The sequence below is a fragment of the Ctenopharyngodon idella genome, chromosome 9, assembly GCF_019924925.1.
Source record: "Ctenopharyngodon idella isolate HZGC_01 chromosome 9, HZGC01, whole genome shotgun sequence".
NCBI lineage: Eukaryota > Metazoa > Chordata > Actinopteri > Cypriniformes > Xenocyprididae > Ctenopharyngodon > Ctenopharyngodon idella.
In genome coordinates this window covers 27,221,767-27,245,103 of record NC_067228.1, presented here as the reverse complement: position 1 = coordinate 27,245,103, position 23,337 = coordinate 27,221,767, and the positions used below count along the sequence as shown (strand labels likewise).

Here is a 23,337-nt window from a genome sequence, read left to right as displayed (position 1 = left end):
TCCCTGGCGGCATTTGGGGTGACTATGTCCCCCTTCTAGTGACTGGCTGGGGTTCCTTTCGGATCCCTGGCTACATTCCCTTAAAGGGACCTTTTTTCCTCGGAAGATTTGGCCCCAGAAGCCTTGGAGCAGCCTTGGTAGGCTTTCTGCGGAAGGCCTCTTTGAGGCTTATAGCTTGGCCGTAGGGAATGCTGTCACTGACGGCCTTTGTGTGACCCGAGGGTGAGTTGCTCTGGTGTTTCTTGTGAAACTGCTTTTACGTTTGTCTAGCCATTTGTGGCATGCACTCCCCTCAAGCATGGCGGCGTCGGTATATCGTTCGGTAAACGCAGTGTAGAGTTCCCTTTCGAAAAGGAACGTCTCAGGTTACGTATGTAACCATGGTTCCCTGAGAACAGGGAATGAGACACTGCATTCCTTGCCATGCTCCGGGGCTGCCTGCTGAACAGTCCCTCAGACGATAAGATACTGACTGGTTCTCTAGGCGCTCCTTATATACTTCCGGGTCGCGCTATGATGATGTCACAGGCTGTCGCCGGCCAATAGGATTGGAGAGATTTGATACTTGGCTTTCAGACACCGGTTCACGTGTGACGTTCTCCAAATGCGGTAAACACAGTGTCTCGTTCCCTGTTCTCAGGGAACCATGGTTACATACGTAACCAGAGACGTTTCATTTTCTTTGCTTGGTGTTATTTTGCTTGCTGTATGACATATTTATTGTTTTTATTTTTTATTTTTATTTCAGTTGGTTGCAAAGTATACAAATTGACTTTGAGCTCTAGGCTTGAGTGTTTCTTTTCATTTGTGAGAAAAATCTCAGTATTTTCTAATTGATTACTTATTTGGGATTAATTCCATCCATTTGGCTCAGTTTCTTTTTTTCTTTTTCTGTTATTAATTACTTCGTCAGTCTTTTTTCTTTTTTTAGGAGCAGGGGTGGCCCCAGTGTGTGCAGGCTAGCTATCCTTGGAGGGTGGAGACTCTCCTTTCCCAAAAGTGTGAGGTGTAGGTTTTTCTTGCAGTGGACTGTGCGTGCTTGCAAGACTTGGTGCACAGGTGGATACTTATTATTGTGGATCGTCTTGAAGCCCAGTGCCTAGCCTGCCCTACTACTGGTGCACCCCAGCACTAGTTGTATGTTTTTTTTTTTGTTTTTTTTTTTTATGATGAACAGTTCTCATAAACGCCATTTGCTTTGTGTTGTTTGCTATTACCAGCATTTTATTGGTATATAGCTTGACTGTTCTTTTAAACTATTGTGATTCGATAAAGCTCTATTTTGTATATATCCACTCCTTATTTTCTGGTGTTTGTAAGAGGAAAACCGAACTTGTGTGTCCATAATTGGTATTTCTCCGTGTGCTTAAAACTGGGGTGGTGTAGTCGTTACCTGCCATAAAGGCACAACACCCTTATCGGTGTGTCCTCCGAGAAGTTTCTGTTTTCATAGGGAGAGTGCCCTCTTTATGCCACAATAGTATAGGCTTATGTTGAACTTTATTCTTGTACATATGACTCTGTATTAAGCAGAACATAAAGTACTAAATGAAAAGTGTTTCTGTTGCTTCATGAAAACATCTGAAACCTCTGTGACAAATATTGTATCTAATCCATTTCCTCAGTGATAAAGTACACAAACCCAGCGCAAGCATCACTATGGGAAGCAGAAAGTGTCCGACCTCACGTTTCCATTTTCAACTCATCAACTGCAAGCAGCACATCTCGCCAATCGATTACATCCAGCCACAGCTGAAGTCGTCTGTAAGTGTCCTTTGGAGTGTCCTTTGAAAAACAAGTTTAACAAACTGCATTAACCCCAAAATCCTATTGTTACAATATGCAATAACACCTTTTTTGATTATTGATTGAAAAAACAAACAAAAAAAAAACATACACATACAGATCATCTGAGACTTTACTTATACTTATTATGATGGTCCCTTTCTCGAACCCATGAAAATGACTAAAAACATCTTCCTGTATTGAGATTCTCATCTGATGAGTGGCAGACACATAAACTGCCCAGATAGCATGTAATCACGGAAACATTTCATTGAATTAACATTGCAAAGTGATGATTGTTTATATCAGTTTTGCAACATGAATTAATGTTGGTTCAATATCACTTTTGCACCCACAATTAATGTTGAAACAATGGTGAGATTTCAACAAAACAATCAATGGTAATGACATTGAATTAACAAAAATAAATTATTGGTAAATATCATTTGGTCAACATTAATGTTACGTTGATTCTAAATCACTTTTGTTGAAACATTGAAAATACAGCTGAAATGTCAACATAAAATAATGTTGAGATCTGATGCAAGTAAATTTTGAAACAACATTAAGCTGCAGTACACTTCAGTGGTACATCCACAAATTTCTGACCATTTCAAAGTTTGGGGAAAACCTTTTAAAACATAAATGACACCTTTCCAGCAGTTGAGTCACTTATTTATTTGACAGTTTAACAATCAATGACAAAGAGAAAGGGCAAAAAGGTCAAAAGCATTAAAGCCTTTAAAAATAACATTACTTTCAGATGTCTTATGTCATCATAAATACAAGAGGTCCAGTGGCTCAAGTTTTCAAAATCTAACTTGCATCAGACAACTGCCTTTTTTCCTTTGGGTTCTCTGAAATCTGAAAAAGAAAGCATGATGTTACTTAAGAACAAGTCAATTCAGTTGTCATACACACAATCACATTCAAGAATGTTAATATGCTAAACACAATATGATTCATTTTTTATAAACTGCTAAATACAGAATATTCAAACTATATAATACTATTAAATTAGGTATATCTATTTATCACTTCAATAACATGGGAAGGTGTCCAATCTTTCCACCCAAGTTTATCTCCAGTCCTAATTAAACACACCTTTAGCCGCTAATCAAGGTCATTAGGATCAATGAAAAGGCATGTGTGTTGGAGCTAAACTCCTCATGAAGAGGAATGAACACCTCTGAACTATGGCTATTACATAAATCTCAGTATAAAAGAGCTTAGTTATTATTATTATTATTTTTTTTTTAATGAAAAATTATTTAAAGCTGCCGATTCATCTTATGTAGACCTTAATCTGTTTAAATATCACAAAATAGCCATGTCAGTCCCTTTCTCAAACACAAAGTGTAGTTTTGTTTGTGTGTGTGTGTGTGTTTCAGTGGGAACAGGCTAAACTGAACGGAGATCAGTTATATTCCTCAAATTTAATACAGATTCTGGAATATGAATGATTAAGCAGTAATGAGGGAGCAGGAGATAAGGCACAGGATAGCATCAAGTCTCAGGTCAGGTGATCATCCTATCGGCTACAACTCAATGGGTGCGTCTTAAACGGAAGGCTGCATCCTACCGAGGCTGTGTCCTTCCTAGTCCAGTCCTTCAGAGGCTTGTAGGCTCTAGTCCTCCTCAGTTAAACGCTAGAATGAGACGGTCTAGTGAGTGCGCATGGCTGCGTCACACATGTTCCTCCCCTACCATCACGGCACGAAAATACTAATAAAACTCAATTTTGGAAAAATACTTTATATTATAAATCTTTCTATTATCTGGCTGTCTATTAATGCAATACAATGAATCACAGCTGTCTGTAGTCTCCCAGTGGCTTACATTATTGGCAGTTTAGTGTTAAGTGAGTAATTTACACCAAAACAAAAGATAACATCTATGCTTTCATGTCTGAAAACATTATTTTTGTCTTACATTTCATAAATTCAGACAAGCTCAATACAGACTCATTTTCCATCCATTTATTTTCATGAATTGGAATGTCTACAAAGGATTGTGGGTGACTGAACGTCTCAAAGGATACATCATGCAACCTTCAAATTCAGCTGAACGAGGGACGCGAAATGAAGTTGCCTTTTAAGGATCCTTCCGATTGAGACGGCCTTCAGCGACGTTTGATGACGTGGCAGCCGAGATATGCTGCCTTCGGAGGATGCAGCCATTGGTTTGAGACGCACCCAAACAATGTCACATTTATTATCAAGAGGGGGCCTTTTTTTTTTTTATTATTATTATTAAACTGTCCATCCTTATCTGCCTTCATCCCACTTAAAAGAAAGAAGGCAAGGTGCTCTGCAAGCATTGAGTAATTGATGCAATATGTGGGCTATGTGTAAAGTATGATATTCTTGCTCATGTTCATGTCATGAGCAAGAATGTTTATGTTACTTGCACTTCAAGAAATGTCAAAAAAGCTTTAGTAATATATATTAAGAATTTTATGATTAAAGCAAGATGCATGCACTTTAAGAATTTACAAAAACTGATGCTTTATTCAAACACTAATAACTTTTTTTTTTCTTCTTTTTTTTTTAAGATTCAGCAAATCAAATGCAAATAACAAGCACAAAAAAAAAAAAAAAAAAAAAAAAAAAAAAAAAAAAAAACAGAAATAAGAAAGATGCAACATTGTTTGAAACCCAGAGAAGTCAGGTGGTTCCACAAACAAGACTTCTGTATAGGATGCACCTGTGTTTTCTCTCTAATGAGGAGGAATTGATTAGACTATACTGAGAAGAGCACATGCAGAACCAAAATGGGCGATTACCAATCAGTGCGCATTTTCAAACTACAATTGGTGTTTTTCAACCATTTTTCTTTAGACTTGTTAAAATCATGAGGGCCCACCCCAAAACCAAGCCCCCAGTGGATTAGAGCAAATCAGGTAAAGCAATTGAAAATGAACTGACATGCCCCACTGACTGAAAAACACCCACTAGTGTTCTGCACAGATACATGCCTGCAGGATCTTGTGGTCATCAACTACAAATCACTGTTAGTTCAACATCACTATCTTCACCCATGTGTGCCATCAACTTTCATCAAAATTTCAATGCTGATCCAACATACATTAAACATTAAAATGTCAGTCTCAACCAAAATGATGGTTTGGATCAAAACTCAACACTGTATCAATGTCACCATGCTATCTGGGTGGTGTCTTGAGGAGGAAAGATCATGTTCATGAAACTGTATGAAGACTGTAGACCTGTTTAAAAAAAAAAACAACACAGTGAGGCACAAACAACATTTCAGCTTCTGTTCAAAACTCTGCTGTGTAATTCATAAATGATCATATAATTGATTAATTAAACTTACACAGGCTGTTATTGTGTGTTTGTCACAGTGAGAAATCATCATCTATGCAGATCAAGCACAAACGGTAAGAAAACATATCACAACAAGTTTCACTTCTCGAAACAGGAACAGATATAGAAGCCCAATAATAACCTGTGGTGTGGTAAATATACTTACATCCTCCTTATCTGAACCAGAGCTGATCTTCTGCCTCATTTTCCTGTTACAATGATGTAGCATATGGAGAACAGAATGTCTCTTAAAACACTTTTCACATTTGCCCATTAACAATTTGATGTGATGAAACTGAAATAATAAAATCAATATCTAAAAGAATAGGCCCCACATCTATACATAAAGGTATGTCAGGCGCTTTTTATGCATTACAAAGTGTAAAAATGGTAGATACTATTTATACTGAGTGTTTGCACTGAGATCTTGTTAATAAGAAGTGCAAATTCTGATAGATGATATATTCAAACAAAATGTAAATACAAGTGAAAAGCTATTTGTGCTAAAGGTAAAATATGTAACCAGTTGCTGGTAAAGTTAATAACTTCTGCTGACAAAGCTGGCTATTTCTACTCATTTTACATAGACACTGCCAATTAAACATTTGAATCGTGTAAAAAGTAGAAAACAATAAATATATCTCTCACCTGTGAATGCAGAAGCTGATGGTGATTATCAGAAAGACCATAATGACTCCAGAACATGAGATGATGATGATGATGTAGAGCGGTATTTGTTTGGGCGACGCTGGTCTGTTTTCTGACAGACACAAAAGAGTCAAATGCACATGATATCAGTCAACCAGCACTCTACTACAGTGGTTCCCAACACTGGACATTTTGCATCTCTCCTTTATCTGACACACCCATTTCAGGTCTTGGAGTCTCTAATGAGCTGATGATCTGAATCAGGAGTGTTTGATTAAGGAGACAGGGAAAACATGCAGTGTTGGGGGGCCTCCAGGAATGTGGTTGGTCTACTAGATACACTGGTTACAAACATACTTATATTTCTTCTGTACTAAATGCACTTTACTTGTTTTAAAAAAAAAAAAAAATCCAACAAATGAAATGATGAAATAACCTGTTATTGTTAATGTCCATCTTATTTCTGCTGGATAACAGGTGTAGTTTCCTGCATCAGACGCTTGTATCTGATGTATTTTTAATTCTCTTGGAACTGCTGGGTTGATGTGAATCCTGTTTGAGCTGAAGTTTATGTTAGTTATGTTAATATCAGAGACCTGCCTAAAAATAACAGAGTTGTTCATTTTCCATGTGAAATCGTAATCAAATTGGGTTTTGTTGCAGTGAAGTGTAACTGTTTCCCCCACAAACACTGTTTTGTTGATGTGCTGCCGAATCCTTTGCTCTTGATTTGATTTGGAATAATCTGATGAAAAGACACAGAAAATCACAGTCACTGCAGTTTCACAATAACTGCATTGGACTGCTCTTCACAAAAGCTTTGTGACCAATGGTTCTATCAACTACTTAGGCTTACAATTCTTTTGAGAAACACAGCCCAGGATGATAAAAATGTGAAAACAATTTCACTGTTGTCATGCAGTAGAAAAACATGAAAAATGTGCAAAAACTCATGAGACACGCAACACATTGTTCATTTGGTTCTTTTTTTTTTTTTTTTTTTTTTTTAAACCTGATGAAAAAAACACACCAGGATACAAACTTTTTTTTTTAAGAACTCTGCTAAATTGTAAAATTTTAAACAATATTATTATTTAGACATCAAACTATGTTGGGCTTTAAACCCATACCAACATGCAACAAGTACATCGTATTTATTGGCTTTTTCAGTCATCATAAAACAAGAAGGGTAAATAAATCTTGATCTTAAATCAGTACCTGTGTAAGTTAGGAGAATAATGACGACACAGAGATCCAGATGAAGAATCCCGATTTGAAAATTTGCCATAACAGGACACTCAGTTTTGAAGGAGTATAAACTGTCTTACTGTCCGCTCAGTATCTTGAAGGCTTGTAAGTGCTGTAGAGACTGAACTAGTAAAGGAAGAACTGAAGACAGACGGAAATGCCTGTAAGACAGCTGATGAGAATATACTTAACATTTTGTATAGTAGCAGATTTTTGGACATAAAAAATAATCAGTAATCAATATACATTACTTATATAATGGATGGTAATGTAAGGTATATAATATAATCTGATTAGTTTTGTGCTCTTGTCTGCAGTGACCAGTGAAACCACAGAGCACATTTTCCACAGCAGAACTGTCACATCCTGTCACTGTCTACCGTGTTCACTTGTCTTATTAAACAGCTCACATTTGTTCATGTTCTGCTTTATTTACTTAGAATACTAAGTAAAAAAAAAAAAAAAAAAAAAAAAACTAAAAATACTAAGATTTTTTTATTTTTTACTAAAAAATTATATTCTTCTTTTCTCTGTTATGTTTCTGCTATGGCTTGTACTGCTGTATATTACTCTTGAAACTGAGTTTTGCTCTGCTTTTTACCTCAAAAAGCTCTGCAGCTTTTATTAAGGCTTTGCTCAATAGACATCTAACATGTCTTTACCTTTGTCAACCAAATTTACAACCTAAAAATAATACTGAGCCTAATCCTTGGCAAACTGCTAGTTTATCAGACTAGTTCTTAAGATACAGTCTTAACAAAGTTTATGCAGCTGGAACTTATTGGCTGACTGTCAGTTTATGAAGTAACATTATTCAAAATTAACATACACAATTGTTGCAAAATGGGTAGACCAAATATTTGACCAATACATAACAAAAAATTAAATATGTGTCCTCAAATAAATTTCACTAAACAAAGATAGACTGAATAAGGTTAGATAAACTCTTGTTGTTGTTAGATAAACATCCATGTAAGAATGTAGCCCTATCTCAACATATTTTTATTTTTTATATTTATTTTTTTTATTTTTTTTAAGAAGTCTTGTGGCTAAAACTTGCAGTATGTAATACTTATAACATTAGCTTGTTTTCTATAGTGCTGCAGTCATGTTTCTCTATAGGAACAGTAAAGCAGGAAGCATGTTTGTGTGGCCGGAATAACTAACCACACAAAGCTGATTGCTCAAAATGTTTCTCCTGACTAAGACTTCACATTTATTGCAAATAAATAAAAACAGTTCACAGGTCTATAAACTTTAATCAATTACATAATGAAGTAATTTAAACTGTTTCACATTGCCCTAATAATTTGGTAAGTAGTCGTGCAAATAGCAGGTGTGTACATTAGTACAGTCAGATGGGTTATTTATTGCAACAAACACCATTTTTGTAAGGTTAGACTGACTCATGAGCAAAGGGAAAGGAAATGAATAATGTCTTTATTCAGATTTTATCCACAACTATTCACACACCAGCATAACACAATGAAAGATGACCATAATAGAATAATATGTACGATAACAATTGCAGAAAAAATAACATTACAATGTCCAGAAATCAATTCCAATAGTACAAGTTTAATTTATCGACACAGAAGTCATATTTAACATGATAGTTTCATCCTTACTATAGTAGCTAGATGTAAAGATGAAACTATCACGTTAAACGTGACTTCCGTGACGATAAATTAAACTCATCTACTATAGCTTAATACAATATCATTAGTCCCAAGACTCTTCACATCAGTGAATAAATATATAGGTTCGCACTCAACACTTCTGTGCTTTTTTGGTCTAGTGGTAGAATTTTTGTTATGTGTATCAGAGATTCGGGGTTCTAATCCGCCCTCGTATCATTTTTTTTTTTAATCATTAAAACCAAAGGTGTTCATAAGCGATTCTATATCAAGAGCAGGGACAAGTTTGTGTGCATTTTGTTTTGTGATTTCACCAGACGAATAGACAGTCTCCGCAATGGCGTTAAGCGCGACTGAAGCGCTCGTCTGTCAGTGAAGACTGCACAGTGTGCACGAGCGCCAAGAGAGAACTGATAACAGCGGCAACGAGCACTCGCAAAAAACAACACATTCCAGCGATTGAACGCCTCTTATTTAAAACAAACGAATGAATTGCTAATCAAATGCCGATGTTTCTTTCTATTAGGTACATCCATGCTGCAAGATGTGTCAAAAAGTGATGGGGACAATATCAACCCTGGCAAAAAGTGGTGGGGACATGTCCCACCTCTCCCACCCGCAAATTACGCCTATGTTAAGGTGTCATTTTTAGCATTAAATGGAACTGTTAAGGACCTGTCAGGTTTATGTTTGTATTCATGACTCTTAGTTTGCTTTTCCTTGTTTCCTGTGTTTCTGTTCCTGTTTCCTTTATTCCCTATATGTTTGCTGCCACTCATTTGTTACCTTGGTAACCAGTTATGTTTTCCTGCCCTTCCTCATTTTCTCCTGTGTATTTAAGCCCTCAGTTTAGTTCTGTTCTTGGTCCAATATTATCTTTGCTTTGGTAAAGCTGTTGCATTGATTTTCTCTTGTGGACTGTTTTCATGTTGGATTGCCTTCTTGTTTTTGTTAAAAGTTAAAGGCTGATATTAAGATCTACCTCTCCCTGCTCCTTCATCCTCCTTTGCCTGCATGTGACAGAATACTGGACCTAGAGAAGATAAAGGGATCTGCCAGCCATTTTCCTCCTCCTCACCCAGGATGATTGCACCCTCAAGGCCCACACCAGTGAGTGGACCTTGCCCACCAAACACTACCCGGACAGTGCACTCATTTCCTTTTTTCTTTATTTTTTTTTTTGACTGGTTTAAATGATCACATGAAACAACTAGTCACCCTGTCCCCTTATGGTCCTCAAGGGAAGTTTAAAGACTTTGTGGAACTGGTTTTTGCTAAGAGTGGATCCTCTTTCACCATGGGTGAGGTGGAGGAGGAATTTTCCAGCCACTTGATCACCACTATCACCTCGGACCCATGCCCATCCAGCCTCATGCCATGCCTGTCACAAAGCCTGAGCCAGAGCTAATGTCTGAAGCCAATTTCATCCCGGAGCCTGAGCCAGTTACCAAGTCTGACCAGGTGTGAGAGCCAGCACCACTGTCTGTCCCTGTGGGAGTTTTAGTGGAGATAGATGGTATACTCCAGCAACAGAGGAGTGTTTGATGTGTCCATTCCATATGGGAATAGATGACAACATTGAGTATGCCAGTTCACAATGCCTCCAATCACCGTTGGCCCTGTCAAGCCCCGTCTCCTTCGTCACCACTAGTCCCGTCCAGCTCCCTGTCTCGTTTGTTGCTGCTGGTCCTGCCTAGCCTCCCTCTCCCTCCAACTCCATCCAGCTCCTTACCTTTGTTTCTGCTGTCTCTCCAATCAGCTCCTTCGGCCCTTTAATTCAGCCGAGGTCTCCAGCTCTCACGCCTCCACATCCGGAAATCCCCTTAGTTCCACCTGGACTCACTGCCGAGGCTCCACCCAGGCTCCTCCCTCCATCAGTTCCACCATGGACTTTTCTCATGGCTCAGATTTGGGTCGTGCCTGGCTCCTAACTCCATCAGTTCCGCTGTGGGTCTCCCTCCGGGTCCTTATCTTGGTTGCTTTGTGGGTCCTCCATGGACTCATCCTCACGTTCCTCCATAGACTTTTTCTCCTTCATCTCCTCCAATGTACCATTTTCTGTTTAGTTTGCTTTTACTTGTTTCCTGTGTTTTTGTTCCTGTTTCCCTTACCTATGTTTCCCACTGATCATTTGTTATCTTGGTTACAAATTATGTTCAAATTATGTTCTTTGGTAAAGCTGTTGCATTTTTCTTCTGTGGACAGTTTTCATGTTGGATTGCCTTTCTTGTTTTTTGTTAATGAAGTTAAACGGCTGATTAAGATCTACCTCTCCCTGCTCCATCTTCCTTCACCTGCACCTGAAAGGAGATGATGGAATTTAATACATTATTACAACAATATCTTTCTGTAAAGCAAAAAAAAAAAAAAAATGTAACTTGTGTTGTGAAAAATGCACAAATATCACACTACCTTTGTTGCTCTTGATCCTGATATGCTTTATTTTAACCTATCAAATTGCATTTATTCATTGAAAATTTGACATGTCCAACAGTATTTGTAAAGGATATGTTGATTGGTACTATACCTTATTCTGTAAACTTATTTCTAAATGAATGCCTACAGCCAAAGCAAATAATTTTAAAGAATGCTCAAATCAAATATATAACAAAGATGTGTCCACAATGTCATGTGTCAACAGATTCATTATTAAAGGGTTAGTTCACCCAAAAATGAAATTACTGTCATTAATTACTCACCCTCATGTCGTTCCACACCCGTAAGACCTTTGTTCATCTTCGGAACACAAATTAAGACATTTTTGATGAAATATTTTTATCCTCAATAGAAAGCAATGAAATTACCACATTCAAGGTCCAGAAAAGTAGTAATATCATTAAAATAGTCAACGTGACTACAGTAGTTCAACCTTAATGTTATGAAGTGACACATGCATGTGATGCTGACACAGGAGCTGGCCAATAATGAGCCGGCGTTCTGATGTAGAACCTGGAAGCGCTGCAACGTAAATAGCATAGGAGAATGACAGGGAAGAGACGAATTTGTTGAATAAAGTCATTATTTTTGTTTTGTTTTTGCGCACAAAAAGTATTTTTGACGCTTCATAACATTAAGGTTGAACCACTGTAGTCACGTGGACTATTTTAACAATGTTTTTACTACTTCTCTGGATATCTGAAGATGAACAAAGGTCTTACGGGTGTGGAACGACATGAGGGTGAGTAATCAATGACAGAAATTTCATTTTTGGATGAACTAACCCTTTAAAGTTATGAAGCATCTCTAGCAGAAACAGAACAACAGCCTTCCTGTACTATATGAGACTGATCAGCTGCATAGGACATCTGCAGCAATCTGACAGGATTGTCTTTGATGGGAGGGAAATTGTCCCACATTGACAGACAGGAAAGCTTTCACTTGTCTTTTAACTGAGACTGTGACTTAAGTCCAATTGCAGACAAAGCCTAATTTACATGCTGAATAAGTCTTTCCCAGTGGCAAATAGCAGGACAGACCAGTGGTGTACTTTATTCAGTGCCTCACGATGGCATGACATGGATACATACTGTACATACATAATATACATTAGAAATAAACAACTTTTTTTGTTCACACACCATCTACATAGGCACAGCACAGATGTTTAGGACCAATTAAATTTGATGGTATAAGCAATTGTGACAATTAACCAATCAAGAAACCACACCTGCCAAATCTAGAAAAAGATCAAAAAGAAATCAAGGAAAACTGAGTTATGAGTTTTTTGTCATATTTCTAACGCGACATTGGTGCTGCTAAATATGGTGGCCGAGAGAGCTCAATGTGCTGCAACTGAAGAAAACACATGCAAATAGAAAAACACCAGCAAATAAAGAAAACATCTTCATCAGTTTGACAACACTCACAACGCAACCAAATACAAAAATGCGCTGCAAAAGTTCACAACACAAGCAAATACAGAAACGCGCTGCAAAAGTTCTGTGTTGTGAACTTGTACACTTTGACATGCTTACTAATTTTTGCAGTTTATGAACCCTTTGTACTAAAGTAATGTATTAACAAATATTTCTGCAATAGTTTTCCTTTTATTCTACATATTGACAGATTCTGATTCAATTAAAAATTTGAAAATGTGAGGACTTTTGTTTGCTCACCACTGCCACCTATTGTGCAGGTGTGAATTTTAGTAATCATTTGATAATCAGCCTAACAATTACTCATATCGGTTTTAGGGGCCGTTTACATGTCACTGTTTTGAACTGAAAAAAACTTAAAACTTTATGTGTTTTGGTGCATTTTGAGGAGTTGAAAATGCAAACTTTTTAAAACGGGTTTCAAAAGTGCAAGCTTTTGAAAATGTTAGCATTATCGTTTCTTTGTAAACTAAATAAATGACAATTTGTGAAGGCATGTGCATGCGTATTACTGTACATGTTCAGTATAGGTTCGTATTGTTTCTTTACAAAGTGATGCGCCAACTACTGGCCTGGCATGAATAATACAGCGTTTTTATTTGTTTTTGCAAATCCGTGTGAACGGAGATCGTTTTGACATCTGATTGTTTCTCATCTGTATGCAAAATCTTCCATTTTTAGTATTGTTGTGTAAATGTACCCTTAGAGAGCAGTCACATTTACCATTGCTCGTAGGTGAAATCCAGTCATTTTAATCAGAATCTGTGCATGAGGCTGAAATTGTTCCCCACTGATATTTCACTTGTGGTCAAGTTGGTGAGACATATTCTCCACGTTCACCAACAGAAAGTTGCTTAGTTTTAAAGTGGCTTCTGTGTGATCTGTGAACATGCATCACTACACTATTAACAATAGACAACATACCCTTTTTTGGCTTTTGTTTCACATTTTAATTTTGCAATTAGTATAAATAGGCCTTTACTGTGCATTACCACACCCCTCTTAACTCCCTATGGACATACTAATTCCTTTCGTCCCATCATGTGTTTGTGTCTGCTGCATGGGTAGATGTGCTGGTTGTGTGAGAGGGGAAGATAAAGGGATCATACAGGAAGAAAAACAAAAGGCGTCATCACCACTGACCTTGTTTCTGAATATCTGACTAGATGGTGTTAAAGGTGTAGTACAGGAGATTGAATAGCAGATGCATCTGTGACAGGTTATTCATTCATGAAGTGAATTTATGCAGATGCTGTTAGATAAACAGTGATGAAAAGTAGCGGTGGAGAGACAATTATGTGCTGTTCTGATTACCAAGCACTCTTGGCTGAAAGACATTAGGAGGACAAAGTCTGGGTTAAGTAAGCCACTATTTGCACTGCATGATTGGCGAGCGTTACAAATAAATCTATGCGGCTCAATGAATGCACTTACTTGAAGGCAAAGTATTTTGCCATTATTTCGATGTGTTTTACCTGTTTAGAAACTCATTATCAAATTAGCATATACATTGACACAACACACTAAACCCTCAACTTTTGATACGATAAAGCTTTGTTTTTGTTTTTTTAAAAGAAGAAAATGTGTGGAATAGACATGTGTGGAATAGACATGGATTTCATTTCAATTTGATCAGCCATTCGGCAATCCCATCTCTCATCAAAATTCTGAATTTGAACTAGGCTAACCACAAGAGAGCTATGAGAAGCAGCTAATGAACTGTTAGGTTGAAGTGATAGTTCACCCAAAATGAAAATTGTGATCATTTACTTGATTTTATGTCATCAGTGGAACACAAAAGTAGAATTTAAGAATGTTAATGCTGCTTAAAGGGTTAGTTCACCCAAAAATGAAAATTCTGTTATTTATTACTCACCCTCATGCCGTTCCACACCCGTAAGACCTTCGTTAATCTTTGGAACACAAATTGAGATATTTTTGTTGAAATCCGATGGCTCCGTGAGGCCTACATAGGGAGCAATGACATTTCCTCTCTCAAGATCCATAAAGGTACTAAAAACATATTTAAATCAGTTCATGTGAGTACAGTGGTTCAATATTAATATTATAAAGCGACAAGAATATTTTTGGTGCGCCAAAAAAAAAAAAAACCCGACTTATATAGTGATGGGCGATTTCAAAACACTGCTTCAGGAAGCTTTGGAGCGTTATGAATCAGCGTGTCGAATCAGCAGTTTGGAGCGCCAAAGTCACGTGATTTCAGCAGTTTGGCGGTTTGACACGTGATCCAAATCATCATTGAATACTCTGATTCATTACGCTCCGAAGCTTCCTGAAGCAATGTTTTGAAATCGCGAAATTTTGAAAAGCAGTTTTTGGTGTAGGTAGGTGGTAAATCAATATAGTTACCGGACTTGTATGCTCTGACTTGAAGTCCTGATACTCTTTCACTCTGCAGAACAGTATCTTTTTCAAGTATGGTGGTGAGCTTCAATTGCACTGGAAACGTTGTTGGTCGTGTGATGCCTGTAAAGCATCACACACTCCTTTATCAATGAATGTGCTATCACTCTGTGAATCCAAAAGTGCATACACCAATTTCTGACAACTTGGATTCTGCTTAGTGGACACCCAGACAGGTACAATCATTGAAGTATACGTATTTCACTCAAGGCCATTGCATTTGTTGCATCATTAGGATCACTTTGAGTCTGAACTGCAGAAGATAAAGTCTTTACCGTTTTCACAAAGTTCTCATCGTGCAAACTAGTTGGATGTTTTCTCTTACAAACATTACAAGTGAGTCAGCAGCGACATTCCTTAGCACTATGGCCAGACTTTAAACATCCATAGCAAAGCCTCTTTTCCTGAACACATTTCCTTCGCTCCTCCAATAGTTTGCTGAGAAAACTGAAACAGTTGTCAAGTTGGTGGTTATCTTCCTGACAAAGCGCACACGGAATTTTGTTCACTGGTTTGACTACTTTTTGACTCTCTGTGTTCGTTTAAGTAGTGAAAACTCTAACTCTGTTTCTCTTGGTCTCTTTCAGATTTGCCTTCTCAGAGGCAGGTTCTGCAGCACGAAGAATGTGAAAGGAGGTAACTGGATTACATGCAATCTCTAATTCAGTGGACACAAATGCAGCAAATTCTTTAAAAGTGGGATACTCATGATTTTCAGAAAGAGATTGCGTGACTTGATTCCATCTGCTAATTGCCCAATCGGGTAATTTCAGCACAAGTTTCTGATTTTCTTGATAATCATTTAAAATCTGTAGGCCTTTGACATGTGACATGGCACCCTGGCATGCATTTAAAAAGTCAGAGAAAGCCTGTAGAGCAATGGCATCCTTTGGGTGAATTTTAGGCCAGCTTGCCAGCTTTTCTCTAAATGCCTTTTGCATCACAAATGGTTGGCCATAATGATTGTTTAGTTTGCACCACGCATCGTGATAGGCTTCATCATCTGTTCTGAAGAAAGTTCCTTCTAAAGCTTTTCTAGCAGGACCACTCACATACTCTCACAGAGCAGGGTCAGCGCATGCTGAGGCGCACAGTGCACAGAAGTCAATAGCTACAGACCTCCAAACTTCAGGTGGCCTTCAGATTAGCTCAAGAACAGTGCATAGAGAGCTTCATGGAATGGGTTTCCATGGCCGAGCAGCTGCATCCAAGCCTTACATCACCAAGTGCAATGCAAAGCGTCGGATGCAGTGGTGTAAAGCATGCCGCCACTGTACTCTAGAGCAGTGGAGACATGTTCTTTGGAGTGACGAATCACGCTTCTCTGTCTGGCAATCCGATGGACGTGTCTGGGTTTGGTGGTTGCCAGGAGAACGGTACTTGCCTGACTGCATTGTGCCAAGTGTAAAGTTTGGTGGAGGGGGGATTATGGTGTGGGGTTGTTTTTCAGGGGTTGGGCTTGGCCCCTTAGTTCCAGTGAAAGGAACTCTTAATGCTTCAGCATACCAAGTCATTTTGGACAATTTCATGCTCCCAACTATGTGGGAACAGTTTCTGTTCCAACATGACTGCGCACCAGTGCACAAAGCAAGGTCCATAAAGACATGGATGAGCGAGTTTGGTGTGGAGGAACTTGACTGGCCTGCACAGAGTCCTGACCTCAATCCGATAGAACACTTTTGGGATGAATTAGAATGGAGACTGCGAGCCAGGCCTTCTCGCCAACATCACTGCCTGACCTCATAAATGTGCTTCTAGAAGAATGGTCAAAAATTCCCATAAACACACCCCTAAACCTTGTGGAAAGCCTTCCCAGAAGAGTTGAAGCTGTTATAGTTGCAAAGGGTAGGCCAACTCCATATTAAACCCTATGGATTAAGAATTGGATGTCATTAAAGTTCATGTCCACATAAAGGCAGGCGTCCCAAAACTTTTGGCAATATAGTGTATTTCTTGAGATAAAACATCTTATCAGCAGAAGAGATGGTTTTCTTGTCAATAAGTGCCGCAAAGGATTGTTTAAACTCAATGAAATGAATGGGGTCACCAGTAAAAACAGGAGGCTCTGGCAGCTTGCCCATAGACATCTTGAAATGCTTGAAAAAGAAGAGGTATATCAGTTGCTGATGCTTTAACTGTCGCCTTTTTTTTTTCATGACACACCTTTTGACAAATCTGAATCTGATCCATTTAAACTGCTACAATCTTTGGACAAAGTCTTTTTTTTTCTCAGCTTCTTGATTGTAAATTTCTAGTTTAGCTTGAGCTGCTTTCAGATTATTTTGCGCTTGAATTCGCTCTAGTTCCTTTAACTCGACATCAGGAGCTTTTTTATGTTGTTCTTCTAGCTGCTTTATTTTTTTCTCTTTGATTTGATTCTTATAGTAGAACATTATACAGTGCTCAGCGTAAATGAGTACACCCCCTTTGAAAAGTAACATTTTAAACAATATCTCAATGAACACAAAAACAATTTCCAAAATGTTGACAAGACTAAGTTTTATATAACATCTGTTTAACTTATAACATGAAAGTAAGGCTAATAATATAACTTGGAGAACAAAATGTTCAGTTTTACTCAAATTAGGGTGATGCAAAAATGAGTACACCCCACTGAAAGTCTCTGGAGCAAAGCTAAATTTTAGACCACAAATGTCTAATTTAACAAGATTTTAACCACAGGTGAGTCTAATTATTCATTACACAGGTGTCCAGCAGACAGTTGACTATAAAAGGGTGTTAAAACCCATGCTGACAAAGATGAAGACTACTGGGACTCTATACTCTGGAGTGATGAGACCAAGATAAATGTTTTTGGAACTGATGGCTTCAAAACTGAATGGCGTCGCAAAGGTGAGGAATACAAAGAAAAATGCATGGTGTCTACAGTGAAACATGGTGGTGGCAGTGTCCTTATGTGGGGCTGCTGGTGTCGGGGAGCTGAATTTCATTGATGGCATCATGAATTCACAGATGTACTGCTCTATACTGAAAGAGAAGATGCTACCATCACTCCGTGCCCTTGGTCATCGTGCAACATGATCGTAAACACACATCTAAGGCCACTGTTGGATTTCTGAAGAAGTGCAGGGTGAAAGTGATTCAGTGGCTCCTGATCTGAACCCAATCGAACACCTATGGGGAATTCTGAAGAGACAAGTTGAGCATCACTCTCCATCCAGCATCCAGTCTCTAAAAGAGGTCATTCTTGAAGAATGGAAAAAGAGATGTTGCAAAAAAGTTTTTTGCATCACCCTAATTTGAGTAAAACTGAAAAATGTGTAATCTAAGTTATATTATTAACCTTACTTTCATATTATAAGTTAAACAGATATTAAACTTAGTCTTGTCAACATTTTGGAAATTGTCTTTGTGTTCATTGAGATATTGTTTAAAATGTTACTTTTCAAAGGGGGTGTACTCATTTACACTGAGCACTGTATGCAGCTTGCTTGGCTGCTACTTCAGCTGCATCATCTACACATTTGGCTTCTAAACTTGATATGACAGAGCAATGACTGGAATTACTAGTTTTCTGACTAACTTGTGAAACCGTTGAACCAAAGATTGAATGGGCATATTGATGGTCTAATAAGGTACGAAATCGCCTTTTTTTCCCCTTCACCATCAACATCTTCTACACCTGTTACTCTTTCATTAACAATTTTAATAATGTCAGCTGTAACTACTTCACATGCATCCATTCTTTTCCACATTTCAATAGTAGATGATACATTCTGCCTAAATTCATCATAAGCATATAGGACATTATTTTATTTTTAGCTGTCTCCAAAGTATCGACCAAAATAGCTAAAATGGGTCTCTAATGCATCTGATTTAAGATGCTCACGTGCACTTCGGGCTTCTATTTTCCATTGATTATATAAAGACACAATCTTCTTCTTCTTCTTTTGTAACTCTTCTTGCTGATAGGCTAACATTTTTTTTAGTAGGAACATGCTTACATTTTGAATGGCATGTACTCTCACTTTGAGTTTCTGCATGATGACTATCAGTTTGCTTATCTGCATCTGATTTTGACATTTTCTCTTACATTTGCAGTTCACCAAAATTACATAACACTATTCACATTTGCAGTGATACTCACTGCAATTCAGCAAACAATTTGGAACAGTTCTCTTTCTTTGACTAGTTCATTAAATTGGTCCATCTGCTGCCCATTGATTTGTAGAGCCATCTGCTAAAACTTTGCTTTACTCTTGATCCGTTAAGAGAGCAATCACACTGTCCCCAACGAGCATGTCAACATTAAAGTTCCTCCACCAACCATAGCGTTCTTTGGAGCAGCACAGGGGATCGACAATGTTCACTTTCAAATTAAAATTTCCTGATAATTTACTCTCCCCCATGTCATCCAAGATGTTTATGTCTTTCTTTCTTCAGTCAAAAAGAAACTAAGGTTTTTGAGGAAAACATTCCAGGATTTTTCTTTGTATAGTGGACTTCAGTGGGGTTCAACGGGTTGAAGGTCCAAATTGCAGTTTCCGTGCAGCTTCAAAGGGCTCTACACAATCCCAGATGAGGAATAAGGGTCTTATTTAGCAAAACGATCGGTCATTTTCTAAAAAAAAATAATAATAATAATAATTATAATTATATGCTTATATTACTGCCCTCCACAGGTAAAAGTTTGAACTAATTCTTATATACTTGCACTAGCATATTGTTTATGAGAATTTAGTTCAAACTTTGACCTGTGGAGGGTAGTAATACACTTAGCAGTGTCTACACTGCTGGATTTCTACAAGAAGAAGAAGAAGAAGAAGAAGAAGAGAGCTAGCGCAAGTCGAGTATTTGTGGTTAAAAAAAAAATATATATATATTTTTTTTTTTTTTTTAATTGATTGTTTTGCTAGATAAGACCCTTATTCCTAATCTGGGATCGTGTAGAGCCCTTTGAAGCTGCACTGAAAATGCAATTTGGACCTTCAACCCACTGGTAACTGTTGAAGTCCACTTTATGGAGAATAAACCTGGGCTGCATTTCCCAAAAGCATCGTAAGCCTAAGTTGATTGTAGAACCATTGCCACCAATACAGCTATGATCAATTTAGGCTTACGATGCTTTTGGGAAACGCTACCCTGGAATGTTTTCCTCAAAAACCTTAATTTCTCTTCAGCTGAAGAAAGAAAGACATAAACATCTTGGATGACATGGGGGTGAGTAAATTATCAGGAAATTTTAATTTGAAAGTGAACTAATCCTTTAAGAAAGGATAGACTCTCCGACTGATGATTCCCACACTTTATTTGAATGTCTGTCACAGATAAGATCACCGTTGGATGCCATAATACATCTCCGTGACTCATGGAGAATCAACATAAGAGCTTATACAAAAAAGAAAACAAAACACCAAAATGAATAAACCTTGAAACAAACATACAAAACCAAATACAAATAATTAAACCTCTCAATGATTTAAACATACCTAAACATCATACAAAATAACAACAAACAAGTAATCTTGATACAAAGAAAACAAATCGAAACAACAAAAACATAACATAACATAACATAACAAGAAGCCTATAATTGTACCTTGTTCTCCATTTAGCTAAATCCTTTTAAACTCCTCATAAACTGTGAACCTTTGACGCCGCGACCATGTGCGTTTGAATCTCGTTCCGTACTGAAACATTTGGATCACAATTGCAATATATCTGTTCATGCAAGTAAATGTCAAAATAAAAGATCTCCATTACCTACCACTGTTGTTTTCCAGCTCCTCGGCTCTGCCCCCGCTGCTAGCTCTGTGCGTCTTGTCAGTTCCGCCTCAGAATTCCCCTCCACCAGCTTGGCCCGGCTGGACCTTGGGCCTCCAGGCCCAATTTCTCCACCTCAGCCTGTCAGCCCATTGGCTTAGCCCCGGCTCTGCACCCCCTCATCTCCACCGTGGTCCGTCAGCCTTAGGACTCCTCCGGGCTCCCTCGTCCCTCCAGATCAGCCTCAGTCAGTCATCGCTCTGCCTCCACCATGGACACACACAGTTAGCTAACAATGTAATAATTTAATTTACAATCACTGTTAGTGAATTAATTTAAGGTAGAAACAATGAGCTCGTGGAAGTAATGATTACATGATAACAATAATTAGGATGTATAGAAATTTGGGAATGTGCATGTTGATCCAGAGTTTGCGTCATCTGAAGTCCTCGCAGGAGTTGGTGCCGTCTCTTCAAAGGTGTTGGTCATCTGAAGTCTTCACAAGAGGCTGGATCCAAACTGAAGCTGATGTAGTCTCTAGTTACCTCAGGACGGGCGTCCCGAGATAAAACAGATGTCACAGAAACACCAGGCTCCACCGTCACCCAATCACAGCGCACCCTGTCACCCGAATACTAACCACGCCTCCTGCACGTCATTAGCACACTCATCACTGGCAGTATAAAGGACTCTCTTTCTCACACGCTCATTGTCTGGTCTCATTAGCATCTTACCTGTATGCTCACCTCAAGGACTCCGTTGGATTACTTACCTGTCTCCAGTCTGTCTCCTGTTCTCCTCCTGTGTGCTCCATCTTTGTGTTTGAAGTCCAGCTCCGTTGTTGTGTCTGGAAACCAACATTCAGCCATCCACCTGCACCTACAAAACAAGGACAGTATTACCACTCCGTTTATCACTATTCACTTGAAGATTCACCATTCACTTACCTGCTATTGTGTTGTTCTCTTGGTTGTGAAATAAATCACCTAACTCTCTCATCCAGTGTATCTGCCCTTCTGTGATTGTAACAACAGAAAAGCAAATGGAGAATAATTAGCATAGCTGCTGTTCATAATATTAAGCAAAGATAGTCATGTGCAGTTGATATGATATGGGATGCATTATTTGAATGCTTGGCTAAAGAGATGCGTCTTTAATCTAGATTTAAACTGGGAGATTGAGTCTGAGCCCCGAAGATTATCAGGAAGGCTATTCCAGAGGTTAGGAGCCAAATGTGAAAACGCTCCTCCTCATTTAGTGGACTTAGATATCCTAGGTACAACCAGAAGTCCAGAGTTTTGTGATCTTAAAGAGTGTGATGGATTGTAGGGCAATAGAAGATCGGTTAAGTACACAGGAGCTAAACATTTAGGGCCTTATAGGTCAGTAGCAACACTTTATATTCAATACGGAACTTAATAGGTAATCAATGTAGAGATGACAAAATTGGTGTTATGTGATCATATTTTCTTGACCTGGTAAGAACTCTAGCAGCTGCATTTTAGACTAATTGTAGCTTGTTTATTGAGGATGCAGGACAACCAGCTAGTAATGCATTACAGTAATCTAGTCTAGATGTCATGAATGCATTAACTAATTTTTCTGCATCAGAAACAGATAACATATTCCATAGCTTAGCAATGTTTCTGAGGTGGAAGAAGGCTGTTTTTGTAACATATGAAATATGATTTTTGAAGGACAAGTTGCTGTCTAATATAACACACAGGTCTTTAACTGTCGAGGATGGAGTAACAGTACATCCATCTAAATGCAAATTGTAGTCTAAGATTGTAGTCTTCTGTGTACAAGTTTTTGGTCCAATAAGTATTACCTCAGTCTTTTCTGAATTTAATAGAAGAAAATTACTGGTCATCCAATGTTTCACTTCTTTAACACACTCTGTCAATTTGGATAATTTAGAGATTTCATCTGGTTGTGATGAAATATATAACTGAGTATCATCGGCATAGCAGTGGAAACTAATTCCATGTTTTCTTATAATATTACCAATTACCAATTCTTCTTCTCTTCAGCTTTCCCATCGTCCTCGCTCCCTCTGTCATCGCCCTGGTCTGAAGAGCCCCCAACTCTGCCTCAGTCCCGCCGATTTGTCAGCTCATTCCCGTTACTGATTTATTGGCTCCACCATGATGTCTCTCTCCACCGACTCCTCCACTGCCCTGCCCATCACCAGCTCCACGCCCACCTCCAAAGCCCCCTCCCTCCTGTGTACTTGTTATGGTGTGAGGACGCACCTTCCAGAAGTGGGGAGCTACTGTAATGTTTCATTCGGTTTCAGTTTGCCTGTGTTCCTGATAATTCGTTAATTAGTTCACAACTTGTTGTATTTCTCTCTTGATGACCTCTAGTGTTTATAAGCCCTGTATTCTTTCAGTTCTTATCTGATCTTGTTTGAGTGGTTGTAGCTCCTGTGTATTGCTATTTTTGGATTAAAACTACTCCTTATTGAAGTTCTTCATTGTGCGCCTTATTTATATACTACAACCATGACAACATGCTTCAAGTAATACACAGAATAAAAATAAAACAAATAATAAAATATTTTTTTAATTACAATTGCCAGTCTGTTTTTTTTTTTCTTCTTCTTCTTCTTTTTATGACAAAAAAGTTTTATATCTGTAAGAAAGGTGGAGCGGACAGAATCCGCAC

The 23,337-nt window shown here is 38.2% G+C and overlaps 2 long non-coding RNA genes across 2 annotated transcripts; one reads left to right on the top strand and one right to left on the bottom strand.

Annotated features, from left to right (window-relative positions):
• Positions 1–4,001: 4,001 nt before the first annotated feature.
• LOC127518710 (uncharacterized) lies at positions 4,002–9,129 on the bottom strand. Its single transcript, XR_007931623.1, has 6 exons — positions 6,978–9,129; positions 6,196–6,504; positions 5,760–5,871; positions 5,278–5,320; positions 5,122–5,163; positions 4,002–5,011 (listed from the first exon to the last, which is right to left on the bottom strand). It is a non-coding gene; the product is annotated as an uncharacterized LOC127518710 (long non-coding RNA).
• Positions 5,048–23,244, top strand: LOC127518711 (uncharacterized). Its single transcript, XR_007931624.1, has 3 exons — positions 5,048–5,185; positions 15,531–15,579; positions 22,701–23,244. It is a non-coding gene; the product is annotated as an uncharacterized LOC127518711 (long non-coding RNA).
• The last annotated feature ends 93 nt before the right edge of the window (positions 23,245–23,337 follow it).